Source organism: Oncorhynchus masou, chromosome 9, assembly GCF_036934945.1.
Source record: "Oncorhynchus masou masou isolate Uvic2021 chromosome 9, UVic_Omas_1.1, whole genome shotgun sequence".
NCBI lineage: Eukaryota > Metazoa > Chordata > Actinopteri > Salmoniformes > Salmonidae > Oncorhynchus > Oncorhynchus masou.
In genome coordinates, this window is record NC_088220.1 from 32,359,207 (window position 1) to 32,366,141 (window position 6,935).

The following is a 6,935-nucleotide window of genomic DNA, read 5'->3' on the forward strand; positions in this document are numbered from 1 at the left end:
ACACACACACACACACACACACACACACACACACACACACACACACACACACACACACACACACACACACACACACACACACACACACACACACACAGGCCATACTGAGATGCTGATATTAGATATTGGTTACATGTATCACATATTGGATACAGTTTGTGGATAGAATGCCTGTTTGATGATTAATCAGATCTGAACTCACAGCCAGTGTCCAGTTCAGCCAGTCTAGGTTTTTCCTGTTTGTGTATATCTCTGCTCCAACATTTAGCACGTCAAAAGATTTCTACATTGTGTGGTGTATATCCTGGTTTTACATTCATTCACATCACACAGTATATTTGTGTCCCCATCTGTGAGATACTGTATGATTCCAAGAAGATGAGTGTCATCTCTCCCTCTCTCCCTGCCTTCTCAGACTGTGGTGGCTGGTTGCCATGTCCCTCTCTGGTGTGCTCTCTGTTCTCCACTCTTATCCTCTCTCTGCTGCTCTCAACATCTCTCTGCTCCTCTCAACATCTCTCTGCTCCTTTCTTCATCTCTCTGCTCCTCTCTTCATCTCTCTGCTCCTCTCAACATCTCTCTGCTCCTCTCAACATCTCTCTGCTCCTCTCAACATCTCTCTGCTCCTCTCTTCATCTCTCTGCTCCTCTCAACATCTCTCTGCTCCTCTCTTCATCTCTCTGCTCCTCTCTTCATCTCTCTACTCCTCTCTGCTCCTCTCAACATATCTCTGCTCCTCTATGCTCCTCTCAACATCTATCTGCTCCTCTCTTCTCCTCTCTTCATCTCAACATCTCTCTGCTCCTCTATTCTCCTCTCTTCATCTCAACATCTCTCTGCTCCTTCCTCTCTGCTCCTCTCGGTCCTCTCAAAATCTCTCTGCTCCTCTCTTCTCCTCTCTGCTTCTCTCTTTTCATCTATCTGCTCTTCTCTGCTCCTCTCAACATCTCTATGCTCCTCTCTGTTCCTTTCTTCATCTCAACATCTCTGCTCCTTCCTCTCTGCTCCCAACTGTCCTCTCAAAATCTCTCTGCTCCTCTCTTCTCCTCTCTGCAACTCTCTTCATCTCTTTGCCCCTCTCTTCATCTCTCTGCTCCTCTCTGCTCCTCTATTCATCTCTCTGCTCCTCTCCGCTCCTCTCTTTATCTCTCTGCTTCTCTCTTCATCTCTCTGCTCCTCTCTTCATCTCTCTGCTCATCTCTGCTCCTCTTTTCATCTCTCTGCTTCTCTAAACATCTCTCTGCTCCTCTCAACATCTCTCTGCTCCTCTCTTCATCTCTCTGCTCCTCTCAGCTCCTCTTTTCATCTCTATGCTCCTCTATGCTCCTCTTAACATCTCTCTGCCCTTCTCTTCATCTCTCTTCATCTCTCTGCTCCTCTCAACATCTCTCTGCTCCTCTAAACATCTATCTGCTCCTCTCTTCATCTCTCTGCTCCTATCTGCTCCTCTCAACATCTCTCTGCTCCTCTCAACATCTCTCTGCTCCTCTCAATCTCTCTACTCCTCTCAACATCTCTCTGCTCCTCTCAACATCTCTCTGCTCCTCTCTTCATCTCTCTGCTCCTCTCTGCTCCTCTCAACATTGCTCTGCTCCTCTCAACATCCCTCTGCTCCTCTCTTCATCTCTCTACTCCTCTATGCTCCTCTCAACATCTCTCTGCTCCTCTCTTCATCTCTCTGCCCTTCTCTTCATCTCTCTGCTCCTCTCTTCATCTCTCTTCATCTCTCTGCTCCTTTCAACATCTCTCTGCTCCTCTCTTCATCTCTCTGCTCCTCTCTTCATCTCTCTGCTCCTCTCAACATCTCTCTGCTCCTCTAAACATCTCTCTGCTCCTCTCTTCTACTCTCTGCTCCTCTCTTCATCTCTCTGCTCCTCTCTTCATCTCTCTTCTCCTCTCTGCTCCGCTCTTCACCTCTGTTCTCCTCTCTTCATTTCCCTTCTCCTCTCTTCATCTCTCTGCTCCTCTCCTCTCTTCTCCTCTCTTCTCCACTTTTCTCCTCTCTTCTCCACATTTCTCCTCTCCACTCCTCTCCGCTCCTCTCTTCTCCTCTCTGCTCCAGACTTGATCCTTATTGTGTCTGACTTGCGTCAATGTCCTCTTTGAGCCCCATCTGTCCCTCAACTTTGGAGTCCCAAAATCAATACACAAGGCCCAGGGCAAAGATTCACTTTTCTAACCACCCTTACCTCCCGGGGCCCGAGTGGGTGGTTGAAGGGATGGATGGAGGGATGAAAGGAAGGAGGGGGGTGAGCATGTGCTGTACCATGCTTAAGGCTTTCCACAAGTGCCAGTGTGGTCTCAGTGGCGCTCGAGGGTGTCACGCGGGTTGAGGAGGGAGGGAAAGCTGTGAAATTTGCTGGCACTTATTGTTGTATGGTGTTGGGAGTCTCTTTCAATTGAGCCAATGCCAAGGTCAACTAACGGACATTCAATAGAAGCACAGATTGTTCAAAGAAGATCAATAACTATATGGCAATATATAGGGATATCTACAAACTCTTAAAGGAGAAGATTTGATGGGCAAAAATGCAATATAGTTATTCACATCTCTTAAGATGAGATGCAAAACAATGTGGTAAAGAGTAGACAAACACAGAGAGAGGTTTCTATCCTGATTGAAAGACCTAGAGCGTCTTGTCTGGTTATATTTAGTGAGTAAAGTAGAGTTGTAGTGCAGACAGACAGACAGACAGACAGACAGACAGACAGACAGACAGACAGACAGACAGAGAAAGAGGGTGATTAGCAGGGTTACCTGCTGTGCCGTTTGCAGCCTGAACGGGAACCAGCCTTGAACACCCAGACTACAACTTCCCGCTCTGTCTCCCAGGGGTACCATCACATTCTCTCTTTACCTCTCTTTACCTGTCTCTCTCTCTCTCTCTCTCTCTCTCTCTCTCTCTCTCTCTCTCACTCTCTCTCTCTCTCTCTCTCTCTTTCTCTCTCTCTTCTCTCTCTCTCTTCTTTCTCTCTTTCTACTCTCTCTCTTCTCTCTCTCTCTCTTTCTCTCTATTTTCTCTCTCTCTCTTTCTCTCTCTCTCTCTCTCTCTCTCTCTCTCTCTCTCTCTCTCACTCTCTCTCTCTCTCTCTCTCTCTTTCTACCTTTCTCTGCTTCTCTCTCTCTCTCACTCTCTCTCTTTCTCTCTCTCTCTTTCTACCTTTCTCTGCTTCTCTCTCTCTCTCTCTCTCTCTCTCTTTCTCTCTCTCTCTCTCGCTCTCTCTCCCTCCCTTCTCTCTCTCTCTCTCTCTCTCTCTCTCTCTCTTTCCCTGTTTATCTATTTTTTACTCCTTCTTTCTCCTTTCTTTGTCTCGTCCCCCTCACTCTCCTAAAACTCAAATTAGAGAAGGATGCAAACTCCACCTCTCTCACACTTGATCCTTCAAATATACAACCAAATGAGCCAGGGGCCTCTGGAGCCTTAAACAGATATTGTTATAGGCTAGTAGATGCAAAACCCAGAGGCGCTCATGTGAAGAGAAGAGAGTGAACAACAAAACGCTGTGTAAAGCAGCCGTTCGCACAGTTCCGTCCTTGAGTTGATATACTAGGGCCATAAAGTTCAGTAAAAATGTTCAACCAGGTCATGGCTCATAGGATCACAACAAAATTAAATCCACATGTCTGCTTCGCTCTCTGAAGCTCCATAGTAAGCAACAGCAGATGAAAACCCCACCATGTTGCATTTTCATTGTAGGAGAAAACATACGCTGAGTGATTATGGTGCTCTCCCGTTGCATGTGTTGTGTTGGCGCGGTGTTGAGGCGCAGAGTGACATGAGCCGGGTAATGAGGCAGGACAGGAGTGAACTTCTTGGAGCCTGGCAGAGACAGTAACTCTCTAATGTCTTTAATGCTCAGTTCACACAGAGCCCTGATGCTGCCTCTTCACGGGTTCCCCTGTCCTCTGTTAGAGACACACACGTAAATGCACACACATGCATGCACGCGCACAGACACAAAGGCACACACACACCGTCTCTGTGAGCTCCCCTGTCCTCTGTTAGAGACACACTCACTCTCTATTTACCCAGCTGTTTGTATTTATGTTTTACTTTTCCTCCAAGCCGTCATTGGTTGGAGATAGTTTTCCAGGCAATGCTCCATTACGCTCCCCCACCCTGACAGCCCCCCACCCCACCCGCAGTGTCTCTGCAGTGTTAGCACAGATGCTACCAACCAATTAGACCAAGAGCCACATGGAGATATGCCACAGCAAAGACTGTGTCATTACACACAAAGATAGAGAGGGAGAGAGGGGGACAGAGGGAGGGAGGGAGACAGAAGGGGGAAGTGAGAGAGAGAGAGAGAGAGAGAGAGAGGAGGGAAAGAGGGAGAGGGAAAGGGGGAGAGAGGGAGAAAGAGAGGGGGAAAGAGAGAGGGAGAGAGGGAGAGAGGGAGAGCGGAAGGGGGAAGAAGAAAGAGAGAACGAAGATATAGAGAATGAGTGACAGAGAGTGAGAGAGGGAGAGAAGGAAAAGGAAAAGAAGGCAGTGTTTGTGTGTCCTGTGCTGGTCCATCTCCAGCCACCGGTGGTGCACATCAAATATTCATCGGCCCAAGCTTTTTAAGATTTCTGAGAGTTAAGTATCAATTTAACGGTCTTCTGATCTGCTTCATAGCGTGTTTCAAAGATTCACTGCCTGACGGGGCTGGGTGGAAAGACAACAGAGAGACACATAGATGGAGAGAGATGAGATTGGGAGTCAAAGATTCAAAGAGAAGGGAGAGGTATATCAAAAGAGAGAGAGAGGGATAAGATAGACTACAAAATAGAGGGGGTTATTTGCACCTGTAGCGTTCAACATGTTTCAGTCTATTTTGATGTACCCCCAGCACAGGATGGGTTTAACCCCTAACTTGGGGAAGTTATTGTGGACACACGCATGTACACACACACGCGCACACACACACGCACACACACACACACACACACACACACACACACACACACACACACACACACACACACACACACACACACACACACACACACACACACACACACACACACACACACACACCTATCTAACAAGCGCTGCCTACTACCTATGTGAACTCAAGACGAGCACATCAGAAAGTGTACTTCAAACGCTTTGTTTTTGCCAGCTCCTGGTTGCGTGAGGCTGCTGGCAGCACGGTGTCAGTGTCTGTGACAGCCAGGCGAAGTGGTTTGAAGCTCACATGGCTTTAAAGGGAGGGGCTCTGTGTGTGCGGAGGTGGAAGACTTAAAGATCTGATAACTGTGCTCCCAGAAAGTGGAAAGTTTGGTAGTGAAAAAACAGGGATGTTGGTTGTGTGTTGCCGTCGGGGCCTGGGGCTCTTGACAGGAATGGCAGCTGGATCAAGTCGGGGGAAGGAAATTCTGCAGATGCCTGCCACAGGGCTTCACAGCTCCATTCCGTCATGCCAAGTTTACCACCTGAAGGGGAATCCACGTCTCTCTTTTCTACCCCAGCCTACCTCCTCCATCTCTCCCTCTGTCCCCCTTCATCCTACTCTACCACTCCTCTCTCTCTCTTTGTCCCTCTCTCTTTCGCTCTTTGTCCCTCTTTCTCTCTGTCCCTCTCTCTCTCGCTCTCCTTGTGTTCTCCATCTCTCTCCCTCTCCTCCTCTCTCCTTCCTCTCTCTCTAATGAGGTACTATGGGAGAAAGCACTAGCTCAATTAAATGTAGAAAGTTGGCAGAGAGGAGCGAGACGGTACCAATTTCCTGTTTTTCCCCTCTGCACAACACAAGTGAGCACCAGGCTATAGATTTCATACTGGAATGCATGTGTGTGTGTCCGCCTTTGCATGTGTGTACTTGTGTGCGCATGTTTGTGTATGAGTGCCCCGTACTGACAATGCAGCGTGCATGTTATGCTTCTGAGAATGTGCTTGTGCTCAGATTGTAGCAAAGTTTCTCAGAGATTCTGTAGATTAATTGGACTGACAAATGAAAAGCATTTGGGTTGGCCTCAGTGAAGCGTCCAAATGAGAGAGAAAAAGGAAACATGGGATGGAGAGGAGAAAAAGGGAGGATGGAGGAAAGGGATTTATAGGGAAATAGGGAGTGGGAGAGAGACAGAGTGAGACAAAAACATAGACAGGGAGATAGGTAAAGAGAGAGAAAAAAGAGAGAGAGAGAGAGAGAGAGAGAGAGCAGGAGAACCGGGAGGGTTGGCCAAGGTTTTTGTTTCCTCGCACGAGTCAGGCCTCCCAGCTGTTGTGTCGAGCTCTGGAGAAACCTGATCTATCAGTGGAACAGGGCAGGGCTAACCTTAACACTAACACCCAGGGAGATTGAAGGATGGAGGGAGAGGAGGTTTGGAGATGGCAGGAGAGAGGAGGAGAGGGGAGGGGTGGCAAGGAGAGGGGAGGGGAGGAAATGGGACGAGTGCACAGGGGAGGAAAGGAGAGGAAAGGAGAGAGGAGGAGAGGATATTAATTTTGATTTATTACGATCCCCAGTAGCCGATGCCAATGGTGACAGCTATTCTTACTGGGGTCCGACACATAATGAAAAAGACATTACAGACCAAATACTTTATCATTTACATACATTTTTAAACATGAACATGTAGTGTGTGTGTGTGAATCTATCAGTTCCACATGCATGTCAGTACATACAACAAGTAAGTCACATGGGGGAGAGGCGTTGTGCCGTGAGGTGTTGCTTTATTTGTTCTTTGAAACCAGGTTTGCTGTTTACTTGCTCTATAAAAGATGGATGGGAGTTCCTTACACTCATGGCTCTGTATAATACTTTACATGACCTTGAATTTGTTCTGGACCTGGGGACTGTGACAAGACCCCTGGTGGCATGTCTGATGGAGTAAGTGTGTGTGTCTGATGGGGTAAGTGTGTGTGTAAGTTGACTATGCAAACAATTTGGAATTTCCAACACATGAATATTTCTTATAAAAACAAGACGTGACGTAATCATGCTGTCAC